Source organism: Equus przewalskii, chromosome 7 (assembly GCF_037783145.1).
Source record: "Equus przewalskii isolate Varuska chromosome 7, EquPr2, whole genome shotgun sequence".
In the NCBI taxonomy this organism is placed as follows: Eukaryota; Metazoa; Chordata; class Mammalia; order Perissodactyla; family Equidae; genus Equus; species Equus przewalskii.
Window position 1 is genome coordinate 72,489,242 of NC_091837.1, and position 12,683 is coordinate 72,501,924.

General features: G+C 37.9%; 1 protein-coding gene across 1 annotated transcript in view; it reads left to right on the top strand.

The window, feature by feature from the left end:
• The window catches only part of DCC (DCC netrin 1 receptor), a 1,088,896-nt gene that overhangs the window by 378,693 nt on the left and 697,520 nt on the right, over positions 1-12,683 (top strand). The window lies entirely within an intron of this gene.

Below are 12,683 nucleotides of genomic sequence, written 5' to 3' on the forward strand. Positions count from 1 at the left end.
CTTATGGTCTTGACTGACTTTTATCCTAAAATTAGCTTGGCACACAAGAAGGATCACAACAATTAATAGAGCATTATGAGAGTTTTTGAAATAAAGCCTGGCTTAAGTTGATCCACTGCTTATGTCTAAGGGAGGACTTTTCATTAGTATAAAAATGATTTCCTAATTAATTCATTTTATAGCATCAGTAATGCTGAAACTTTGAAGAGTTAATTTTTTTTTACCTTCAGAGCCATGAATTTTATTTTACTTATAATGACTTAACCTGCAACATATACATCTCCAAATGAGAAATTAAAATTGCTATTCTGGGGTCAGCTGGTGGCATAGTGGTTAAGTTCATGCACTCCACTTCAGTGGTCCAGGTTTCTCAGGTTTGGATCCCAGGCGTGGACCTAGCGCCGCTTATCAGGCTGTGCTGTGGCAGCACCTCACATGAAATAGAGGAAGATTGTCACAGATGTTAGCTCAGGGCCCATATTCCTCACACACAAAAAAAGAAATTAAAAATTCTATTAGTGCTTACAAATATCTGAATGCTTAGTAATATTTTGACAGAATAACTGAGTAATAAGATGAACAGTTTTTCTTTTCATTGGATATTTTAAATTGGTACAGACCAAAAAAAATAATATTGAATCTTCTAGATGGATTTTATCCATTGATTTTGATATTTCTGCCCCACTTGTTTTGGTTAAAGGACAGCTTGTAATTATTTCTTTTCACCCCTACAGTATGAGACCTGTAGGGAAAAGAATAAAATTTGTACTCGTTTCTATAATGATTTGGCTAAAAGTTGGTCTTTGATTTTTTTTTTTTAATTTTTAAGTGAGACACAAAGCAAGGCAAAGGGATCCAATCTGAAATAAATTTAGGCCTTTAAATGGATAAACAGTTTTGAAGGACTGCTTTAAAACTTCATGTTTAATTCTCAGCAAAAAAAATGGAACCATTATTTCCCAGGTCCCATTTAAATTATATCCTGAAAAACCGATTAGAATGAGGACTCATTTTCAGCAATGACATATTCTAGGACAATAAGGCAGGGCCACCACTCCCCACATACTCTTCTAGTGAAGGTGTAACAAAGCTGAAATCTGAAAGAGGTGATTTTCTCAGGTGATGATATAAAAAATTAGATTTCACAGATATGCAATGAGCCCATAAATCCGGCTTCATGCCACTCTTTTGTGGCTTCTTTTCCCCACCAAGAACCCTCTTGCATATTCAGTTAAACCAGGTTGGTCCTGAGGAATGGATCCTGGCAGGCAGGATCACTTAATGACACGGTGGCCAACCACTCTGGTTTAACCTGGACTGACCTGGTTTTAGCACTTCAAAGTACCATGTCCTGAGAAGCCCTCAGTCCCAGGTGAAACTAGGATGGTTGGTCAATCTATTTACTGGTACCCCTATCTGCTTTGGCAATGACAGACTGAAACTTGGATGCAGAAAGTCTCCTTTACTCAGGAGACACGTGAGATGGCATCCTGATCACGAAAACCAAGGCTATCAACCACCTGGGACTTTTGAGTGATGGGTGTCTGAAATTTGATTGATGAGCAGAAAGTGTAGAGATGACTGAGAGGCTATGTTAATTATGATTGATTAAAAAGAACAAGTGGAACAAGTGCTGAGGATTAAGGTAAAAGCTGCTTTCCCAGAATGCTCCAAATGAAGTGGAAAGGGTGCAATTTGATTTTCCCTCTTTTGAGAATTTTGAGACTTTCAGATCCGACCCATCAGTCACCCACAAGACTAAGGTAGCTCTGCTGAATTGAATGCTGGCATTTCAATGCCCTGTTCCAAAGGCAGATGCACATACGCTGTTAATGAAAATGGCCTGATGTTGTGGTTTCAGTTTCCTGCAAACCAGATTCACTTTTACATGTTCTGTTTCAATGACAAAATGAAGAACGATTCCTTCCCTGTGAGATATTAAAATAAAGTGGCTTCGACTTTCGTATTCTACATAAGGACAGGCTGGCAGATTCAGTCACTGAGTTACAATCTAATATTAGATTGTATCATTTCAAGGCAATAAGCCTGTTCACAGCATTTTAAACACTTACCCTGCTGTTTGGCAACACAGCATACATCAATGTTATATCTGCTGAGGTTAAGATTGCCAAACCGCCGGAATGCACAAAGGGCATATATCTTCCTCGTAATAAAGACCATGGGCCTGATTTAATCCCATTTTTAAAGCATTAGCAGTCAATAAACCAGTCACTACTAAAAGGTAACAGTCAGCTTTGCTTGGGTGAAAAAAACATCTGTTCTGTACCCTCAGGTGCTATGTAGAGCCCATTTAATATAATACTCCTCTTCCATTTTGGCTTTCTCAAAGCGTCTTTTGATAAAAAGAAATATGACAAATGAAACCTGCCTTTAATCAATCAGCACATTTTATGCAATGATCTTGCTTTGCGCTGTTCATCCTATTTTCTAGGAACTTTTCGAGTGCTCTTTAAACTCGGAGTACACACTTAGCTGAAGAGGGAGGGAGGATAGGAAAGATATACAAAGGGCTATGATCCCGTAGAACCTCTTGTTAAAACTCTGGATGTAACGAGCTACCGACTCTTGGTATTTCTGGTAATTGTGAGGTCTGTCAATAAGGAGCACCCGGGCTATGAAGTTTCCATTTGAAAACAATCTGGCCGGTACTGGCTGAAACTTGAGAATTTCTTCTGTATTCAATTAGCTCTAATCTAAAACAGTGCAGTATTTCGCGGCTGTGGATACCTCTGTTTAACCCTCAAGACTGAGAACAGCTTGAAGAGAGAAACAGTAAGATTTTATCTATAAAGTTTCTCCTATCACCCTCCCCTCTCTGTACCTAGCAAAGCGTCTGGCATGTTGGGTAGTTTTTCAGTAGACGTTGGTTTTACCGACAAAGATGTAGGGCTTTATGCCATAAGCGGAGAGTTTTCAGTCAATATCATCAGCTTCCTCCTCCTCTCCCTCTTCCTCCACTTCTCTTCTTTTTTATTGGACTTCATGATATTAAACTTACTTATATGTGTGCCTATATAAATATACTCTTGATGGACTGAGTTAGCATAATTTGATTTCTATTTCAATAGTCTACAAATTAATTAATAACAGTATTGAGGACTTTGGAATCAGAAGATGGACTGAATTGGAATATCCATATGCTACTATAAAAAAAAGGCACCTGTCAATTCCTCATTCCTCCATAACTCATAACTTCAAGATGAGCTTGCATCTGGCCAAGCACATCTTCCCTACTCCAGATGTTGCCAGCTATCTGAGCCTCTGGATTCTTTTCTCTGAAACTGACATCATAACAACTTACCTCCTAAGGCTGTGGTGGCTTTTAAGTAACTTTTAAAATGTAAAGCCCTAGTGCAGGGTAGATTCTTATTCAATGGAAGTAGTAGTATAAATAGACCTAATAATGGTTATGTTATTACAATTATTATTATTAAGAAATAACAACTTTCAATATTCTCTTGTGATGGTGCAAAGCATTTTTTAGGGGGGAGTGGGTGTGACACAGGCAACAAATCCTGAGCCATAAATATTGTCACCTTGGATCAGATACGTGCCTTTGCAATCTAGTAACACAAACTGGCAGGCCTGAATTGAATTTTTAAAAAGTTGAATCTATGCAATTTGTTGGTAAATAGTGCCAAAATCCATTTGACTACAAGACTCATTTTTCACCAGTTGATCTACTATTATGTCAATGGAGCCAATATGATTTGTGCTGTCCGGATCAGGAGTGCTAGATCAAGCAACTGCTGCTATCATTTCGGAAAAAGATGCTGGGCATTCTTCTCAACCGAATCTCCTTAACATCTTTTTAACTGAAAAAGATCATGGAAGCTGGATTCACAGGAATTAGTTGGTCTAGACTGGGAGTTTAACATAAGACTCTTTCCTTTAGGAAAAAAAAAAAATCAATGCCAATGTGTAACAAATCCAGATCATTACAGAACTCCTCTGAATAATAGTGGAAGTACCATCTTATTCATTTTCCCTGATACCACCACCACCACACCTTCACTATCCAGCACACCCACCCACCACACACTACTTGCCCACCCACTTTCCCTGCAGAGGAGCATGTTTGGAAGCTGAGTGCTACCTCTCCTTGCATTCACACTCTTGGGGACCGAGTGGGATCAGCACATCCCTGCTCAGGTGAAGTAGCACACACTGCAGGGTATATCATAGTGCATTCGTATGCAGCTAGATTCTTCTTTTGTTACTTTTTAAGCATTTACATCTTGAATATTAAAACCATCAACTTGGTTTTTGTAAGATTTTGTTCTTTGCTCAGTTTATATTGATATGCATTTTTCTCATAGTGCTCAAAAAAGCTCTGTGATATAGATACCCAAATTGACAGAGAACAAGCTAAAAGAAGGTAATGATTTTCAACAGGCAGAGACTGGACCTCAGGTTGTCTGACTTTGGTGCACACTTATTCACTTCTCCATCTAAGGACTAGATTTAAGGACACTGTGAATAGTTTCCCACCCAATCAGTCATTTATTTTTAATTAATGAAACTCTCCAAAATATAAACTAGTGGAAAATAATAATAATAATAATTAAAGTTGATTTTATTTGTCAATTTAATCCCTTGAAAGTATCAACTTCTTGCGGAAAAACACTATGATTTGGATGGTTTCTTCTAAGATGAGAAGATTTTGCTGTCATAGCTATTATTTTGCTATTATACATTAAATAATGACACATGATAAATCTCTCCTGAAATACAGAGAACACATAATTCTAAAAATAAGCTTACAAGTAGTCTTTCTAGGGGCAAGATTTTGGTTGTCTTTTAATCTTTGTAAGTGGTTTTACAAGTTTCCATCTTTTTGTCCTGTCTCTTGAAACTCAAGAAAATAAAAGGGCAACTAAATTGCATTTACTTGAGTTGTTATTTCATTCAGGAGCATATTTTTTTCTTCCCTATTACAATAGATGTTTCAAGATGCAAATTGTCGCACTCTGCTTTTAAATAACACAGGCATTATAATTAAAATTCCCCTGTGTTTAAAAAAAATAATTAGTTACTTGAGGAGTTGTTTCAATGAATTCCCTTCCAGAATGAATCCCATTTAAATGAGTTATGAAATAATTAGCGAAAGCATATTATGGTGAGAGAAGCTGGAATCGCCTCAGCAGAATGCAGCATTTTGTGAAATGATAACCTGACCTTTATGTTTTTACTTAAAAGGAAACAGAAAGAGGAGCTTGTCTTAGGAGAAGAGAGAATAAACTGTTTTGCCTCAGGTCTCTCAAATGTTATATAAAGGAAACAGCAAGAAAAATGTTCGTATTCCTTTTCTCTACGGGAACAAAATATAAGAATCTTGCCTAGAAGGTCAAGTTCATCCAGTGAAGCAGTTTGGAAAATGTATCCCAGGGCCTTTGAATACTTTCAAAATTCTATTTGGGGAAGGTTCAGCTACAGAGCAGAGCTTTTCATTTTAAACCAATGGGGATATTGTTTATTTTCAAATGGTAAGCGGGAAAGTAAATTTTTCTAACTCCATAATTTTTAATGGTCTTAATTATCTCCATTTAGCTAAATGTTCCTATTGTTTTGTGGTTAAAACATGAGAGAGAAAGAAAATATAGGGAAGATATGTGGTGTTATAAGTAATTGTTATATGTGTGCTAATCTTATAATTTTATTGCCAAATAAAACTGGGATAATCACCAATATTGCCCCAATGTCTACTTACCCGCACACTCCCACACCCTCAACTTAAATAATTGCATTTTAAAGAGTAGATTTTTAGTTGCCTCCTTCCTAAGTCAATTAACTCTGCAATAAAATTAAAATAGAATATCTTCCTGAAAAATATGCAGAGTGGAAAGACATCTTCTACATTATGAAAATTACAAAAGAGAACTTGACAGGGCTTTTTATAGTAGAAACATCAACAAAATAACTTTAAAAAAATTTACCAACCTTTCATTTCCTTTTCTTTGTTATGAATTCTAATTCATGTGACAATGGAAGTAGCTAATTATTCATTCTAAAAATCAGTATCTTAAGAGGACTGTTCTTTTATTCAACCCTTAAGCTAGCTACAGTGTCACTTTTGCTGGTACTGGAATAAAAATGAAAATAACTCAGTGATAGTAACCCAAAACTCTTGAATTCTAGAAGATGCATTTGGAATACAAAAGCTTGATTTTTTAAATAAATGTCAGGCTAACAAAGACGTAAATCAGAGTAAGTAGATAGATCAGGTGGCATAATTGTAAATCTCTGATGAAATTATGACTAACAATATATTTGATAAAACCTTTTTACTTTTATGAACCGATTGCTGGTACTGATATTTTTTCTATTATTTTTTTATGTCCACGGTATAATTTATTATTTAAATTTAATATTATATAAAGACCTCTGAATTAAACTATTTATATTAGATACAAAGTTTTTCTACAAAATAAGGAACATTCAAACTTAGGGGATGTTCTAGAAACTAAGTTAGTTAGAAGAAATTGTGGAAAATCTCAGTGTCTATAGTCCCTAAATCATCTAAACCTTTTCCTGTCAGGATTAGTATATATAGGTGAAAGTACTGAATACCCTTAGAGGCACCTGCTCCAACTGGATCATATAGAGATATGGGGCTGTGATATTGTGATTTATAGTAAGAAATATATATTTGGTCTTCATCTCATTTCTGGCACTGAGCTCCTAAAATCCATAGAATTTCCTAAGCCTTGAGAGAGAAAAGGGGGTCTTTTGTTATATTAATGAGGTGACATCTGGATCTCACCTAAGGATGGGGCCCCAGTTGCTAGGAGAAGCAACCCTGTGATAGAGGTTTAGAACTTTCATTTCCACTCTCTGACTTATGGGGATGGGATAGGGGCTGGAGGTTGAATCCATTGCCAATGGTCAATGATTTCATCAATCATATGTATGCAATGAAGCCTGCACAAAAATCCAAAAGGACAGGGTTTTGAGAGCTTCCAGGTTGGTGAATACCTGGAGTTGCTGGGAGAGTGGTGCCCTCAGAGGGGGCATGGAAGCTCCGAGCCCTTTCCCCATATCTTGCCCTATGCATCTCTTCCATCTGGCTGTTCCTGAGTTACATCCTTTTATAATAAGCTGGTGATCTAGTAAGTAAAATGTTTCTTTAAGTTCTGTGAGCCATTCTAGTGAAATAATTGAACCTGAGGAGGGGGTCATGAGAGCCTCTGATTTATATTCAGTCAGTCAGAAGTATAGGTTACAACCTCGACTTGCAATTGGTGTCTGAAGTCCAAGGTGAGGATTGATGGAACCTCCAATCTGTAGCCAGTTGGTCAGAAGCACGGATAACAATCTGGGCTTGCAACTGGTGTCTGAAGTGGGGAATGGGGATGCAATCGTGTTGGACTGAACCCTTAACCTGTGGAATCTGATGCTATCTCCAGGTAGGGTGTCAGAATTGAGTTGAATTGTAAGGACACCTAGTTGGGGTCCAGATAATTGTGGGTGGCATGGGAAGCCCCCTCATGCACACACTGGAATTGGGTCAAGGTACCCAAAATAAGAGATTTAATTTCCAGAGGGAGGTGAAGCCCCGGGGTAGTATGCCTAATTCAGAATCTAATGGACTTGGGTTAGAGTAATTGTAGGTAAATAGTTTGATAAGTATCAGTACAGGTAGGGGATGTGTGTATAAGAGAATCTGTATTCTACTGTCTGCATATTTCCCATTAAATATTTAAACAATTGGATCTACACTATCTATATTCTAACCTAGGTCACCCAGAAATATTTAGACAGAAATACAGAGCATGCTCACACGCTCACATTTCTTCTCATTTAGATGACTCTTCGTATCTAAGCCTACGTCTTAAATCTATTGATGAACAGCATAGTCATAAAATCTACTGTTTGATTTATAAATCCTCTACTTTTGTTGTTCTATTATGCACATTGTTAAAAATTGTATTTTACCAAAAGAAAAAAAAATTCAGTTTCATTGTAACCGTGAAGCTTTCTTACCCTTAAAAGGGGCTGCTCATGAAGTTTCATTTGCTGAGGTTTTACCTGGAGCATGTCACCAACTAGAAGTCTATTTAAGAAAGCGTGTTAAAGATTAATAAAGCCTATATAATTTCAACATTAAGTTTCAGTGCTGGTTGATTTTATTGGATTGGATTTTTGTGGCCCCTCTTGCAAGGAAAATTCATCTCCAAAGGCTGGAACATGACATAAAAAATAATTAGTATTTCTTTCATACAAGCACTGCTTGCGGGGGCATCCTTTGGCTCCCACAGGGCACTGGACACTTCCTGAGCTAACATTGTGTCTATTTCTCTAGAATTGTTTCCAATTAAGTCTCAGGGCATAGGAGGGGCCTAGGTTTGGAGGATGTAGTTGCAGATAAAATAAATGTCACTTTTAACTCTCCCCACCCCCAAACAAATACACCTTGCATATATCTGGGATTTTTTTGTTTGTTTTTTATTAAGAAATAGTTCACATACCATAAAATTCACCTTTTGAAAGTATATAATTTACTCATTATTGATGCGGCGTCGGTGAGCCGAGGAGTTGAAAGAAAGATTTCTTAGACTCTTAAGATCTGGCAGTAGTGCTCTTTTATTTGGAGAATAGTATAGAATAGCATGGGGACAGGACCCATGGGCAGTCAGAGCTTCTGCTGCTGCCCCGAGTTGAGGGTTAGGGCTAAATTTAAGGCATGGGTATGTGAGTCATCTCTTTACAAGACAAAGGAAAAAAAGTTAAAATGGTACCAGTGCCGGTAGGGTCCAGCAATTGGGCGGTCCCACAACTTTTAGATAAGAATCAAACTGGATTGAGTAAATGGCAGAAGTCACCGCTCAAATATTATCTTCAACTAAAGACAAAGGAGGATTTTGGGGTGGGCGGTCAGTTACATGAGGTTGCCAGACAGTAAACAACTTAAGTTCTTGCCTTCCCCATTAAGAGTTTCCAGAGATAAGGCCATACCCCCTTCCTCCTGGCGCAGAGAGGGAGGCATGGAGATTTCCTTCACAAATGCAACTGTCTCTGATCAAAGGGCAAGCAAATTCCACTCCTCGGAGCCTGCTTCTTATCTGTAGTTTTAAAAGTAACCAGCCTAAAAATCCTCATCAATTATGAGTATATTCATAAAGTTGTACAACCGTCAGCACTTTCTAACTCTGGAACATTTCATCACTCCCATTCTCCCTCCCCTCCTGTTCTGGCAACAACTAACCTGCCTTCTGCCTTTATTGTTTGTTTTTAACATAAACTAGATTATCTGATTACCCTGTAAATATGCTACAGCTTATTTTTTTCCCTTAATGCTATAGCTTGGACTTTTTAAAATATCTGTTCGTGCAGATCAGTCTCATGTTTTTAATTCCTGCATAGTATTTTACGGGTTATCATTCATATGTTGATAGATACTTGGTTTGTTTCTATTGTTTCACTTTTGTTCATAATACCTTAATGTATATTCTTGCATTTAGTGGATACTCTTTTGGCACATCTTTGACAAGTTTCTCTAAAATACATAGCTAGCAACGTAATTGCTGAGTCAAAGGGTATCCTCATTTTAATAGATATTTGTAGATCAAGAACATTTTGTTAGCCTGGACCTAAACGTCAGAGGTCAGCATTTGTTTTACTGCCATTGGCCAAGCAAATAGAGCTGACTTCTCCTTGACTTGTAAACATCATTGAAGTCTATTACTTAGTCCGATAAGACTAATGATGACTTGACACTGTTAACGAACAGCCACAGGTGTTTGTCTCACTTTAAAAGAACAGAGACTCTTATATACAGCAACCTAGAGGAAAACATCTCATCTGTGTCCTAGGATTCTCCTGTACTGCTATGTGTCTCTACTGCTTTCCCTGAAAGGAGGCTTCTAGTAGGTACCACTTCATGGGATGACTTGGGATTGAGGTTACCCTTAGGTTCAAACCAGAATTTCCCAGGCTCTATATGTACTGTCAAAATGGCATTTGCTCATATTGGCACACTATAAAAGAATGGGAACTCTTTCTGGTGGCCTAAAGATCCTTTAGGGTCTGGTCCCTGCCTGCGCCTCTTGCCCCATATATAACCCCATCCACATGTATCCCTTCAGTTTTTATAGCAGTGTCCTAAACGTGAATATTTTGGTACTCATGGCTTTGCATACTTTATTCTGTATATTTTACTTTCTTATCCATTCATGCCATCTCTTGAATTTTTTCTTCTTTTACAAGACTCAGTTCATGCAGCCAATCATTAAGAATCTTTACCTGGCTCCTTAGGCTAGGAGAGCATCCATCCTCTTTGTGCTCACAGTAACCTGTGCTTCCTCCTGTTATAGCGTGGAATATACCACACTATATCACACACACACACAGACACAACACAACTCCTCCTCTGGTCAATAACTTCATGAAGATACAGATCATGTTATATCTTCTTAACTCCCATAGGCAGACAAACTCTGGTTAGTTGTATGGCATAGCATGGTGGTTAAGACCATGGACTTCAGAGCCAGACAGACAGGACTTTGGATCCTATCTCCAGCCGTTTACTAGTTCTGTAAACTCAGGCTAAGTATGGAAATGTTCTGGGCCTATTTTCCCATCTATGAAATGAGCCTATTTTATATGGTTACTGTGAAGATAATCAAGTAATGCTTAGCAGAGGGCCTGGGACTTACAAAGGGCTCAGTAAATGAGGTTTTATGGACAACAGAGAATTGGGGTACTATTGAAGATTCCCTAAATACTCTAAAGAAAATGGGAAGAGAAAAGCCCCAGGAAGAAGCCCGATTTGCACCCAGCCCCATGGCTGAGTGGTTGTAGTTCCATGTGCTCTGCTTTGCCAGCCAGAGTTTGTGGGTTCAGATCCTGGGTACAGACCTACTCCACTCACCAGCAGTGCTGTGGTGGTGTCGCACATACGAAAAGATAGAGGAGGATTGACACAGATGTCAGCTCAGGGCTAACCAGCAAAAAGAAAAAAGAAGCCCTCTTTTTCTTATGTGGAAACGTGTCTTCATGTCCTGCATGCTTTATAACTATTTGGCCTGTTTCCCATCCAGAGTCTTGTCTTTCTCCTTTCAGATGGCCGGTGTAAACATGTGAGTTTATACGTGCTCTTAGCATCAATAGTGTGGGATCAATACCCCTTCCTGAAGTAATCAGGGTAAGGAAATAATGACTGTGCTGAAAGTACTTGGATAATATTCGGCATTTTGATTTTGTTCTTTGAGGATATTGAAACACTACATCTCTTAATTCTCACTTAGCAAAACTCTGAAGCAAAGTTTGTCGTGACTTTGAAGAACAGACCAGCAAACCCTGGAACTCTTCCTTCTCCCTCTGGGAAGGCATGCGAGCTGCAAAGGGCCAGTTATCCCAGTTAACCTTTAACACATCATGAAAGTAAACGGTCATTAAAGATATAGAAATATTACTGGGCTTAAGAGATTCGTGTTAATGATGTGACTTGGATTAATAGCTATGTTTTCATAAAAATCTTGATTATTTATCACTGACTTAGAAAATCATTTCCCATTTTATGCTTGTTGTCTACTTGTGTTAAGAAATGCGTGCCGTCATCCTGTTTTACCAGAGGGTGTAAGTTTGTCTTCTCCAACTCTAAGCTATCTTTTCTAAGCCTTTTTTCCCCCCTGAATTTGTATAATTACCTACAGCAGAAAAGTTTCTCTTTGAAAAAGGCGTTTTGAAAGGCTCTTAGAAAATATTTTAATAATCAGCATTATTTATGTTGCCTGTGTAGCTATGTAAATAAATTTCACCCGTTTCTCCACCAGACTCTTACAACTTAGCGTGACTTCAGAGAATGTGAATCAGATTACAAGATAATACTACCTCAGTAAGCATTCCAGTGCTTTGGAAAAGAAATGTTGAGTACAAATCTGAGAATGTGCGTGTTCAGCCCAGTAAAAATAAAAAGGATATTTATAAATGAAATGGCACTACAAATGGCACCACACTTTGGAGGAGGAAAGCAATTTAGTGAAGTGAAAGATGTTAAATGTTTTAATTTTCTTCTATGCCAGTAAAATCTTGTAAAACAAGGTGACATATTAAATTTTCTATACTGCGGTGGCTCCAAGAGCCTGTCAACATTTTCATTATAAACTCTATTTTCTGAGCTTTATAACTGAGCTTTAAGAATTCACTCTGGCCTGACATTTGGAGTGCAAGGTCTTACCTGGGGAACATGTGTTTCACATGCTTTAAAAATTATGAGTTTATCCATTTCTCACTTTATAATGAGTAACCTTTTCAGACTTTTTCACTTGGCTGCTGTGCCTCAGAAATTGGAGGCAGAAGGCTTACGTGTGGTAGGTCACCAAGGGGAAAAAAACCTACAAATGTGCTCAACACAGGTCAGGGCTGCCGATTTTCATTACGAAGACCCACGATCATACTAATCATTCAGCCCATCATGTAGAAAACAGAAAGAGCTCTACAACACTGCCCTCAACATTTTAGACTAAACTGTGTGCTACCCAAGGAGAAGACTACGGCAAATCTCTGCAGAGAAGACTCTGATTGATTGGAGAATTCTTAATCCCCAGTCTGTTTATTTCAACATTTGTGTTATTTCGTGGATGGCGTAAGACCTTTTCCTAAAGCCTTACCACATTCATTCTAATCTTATTGTTTTGCTGTTAAGTCTTCTTTGTGGTTGA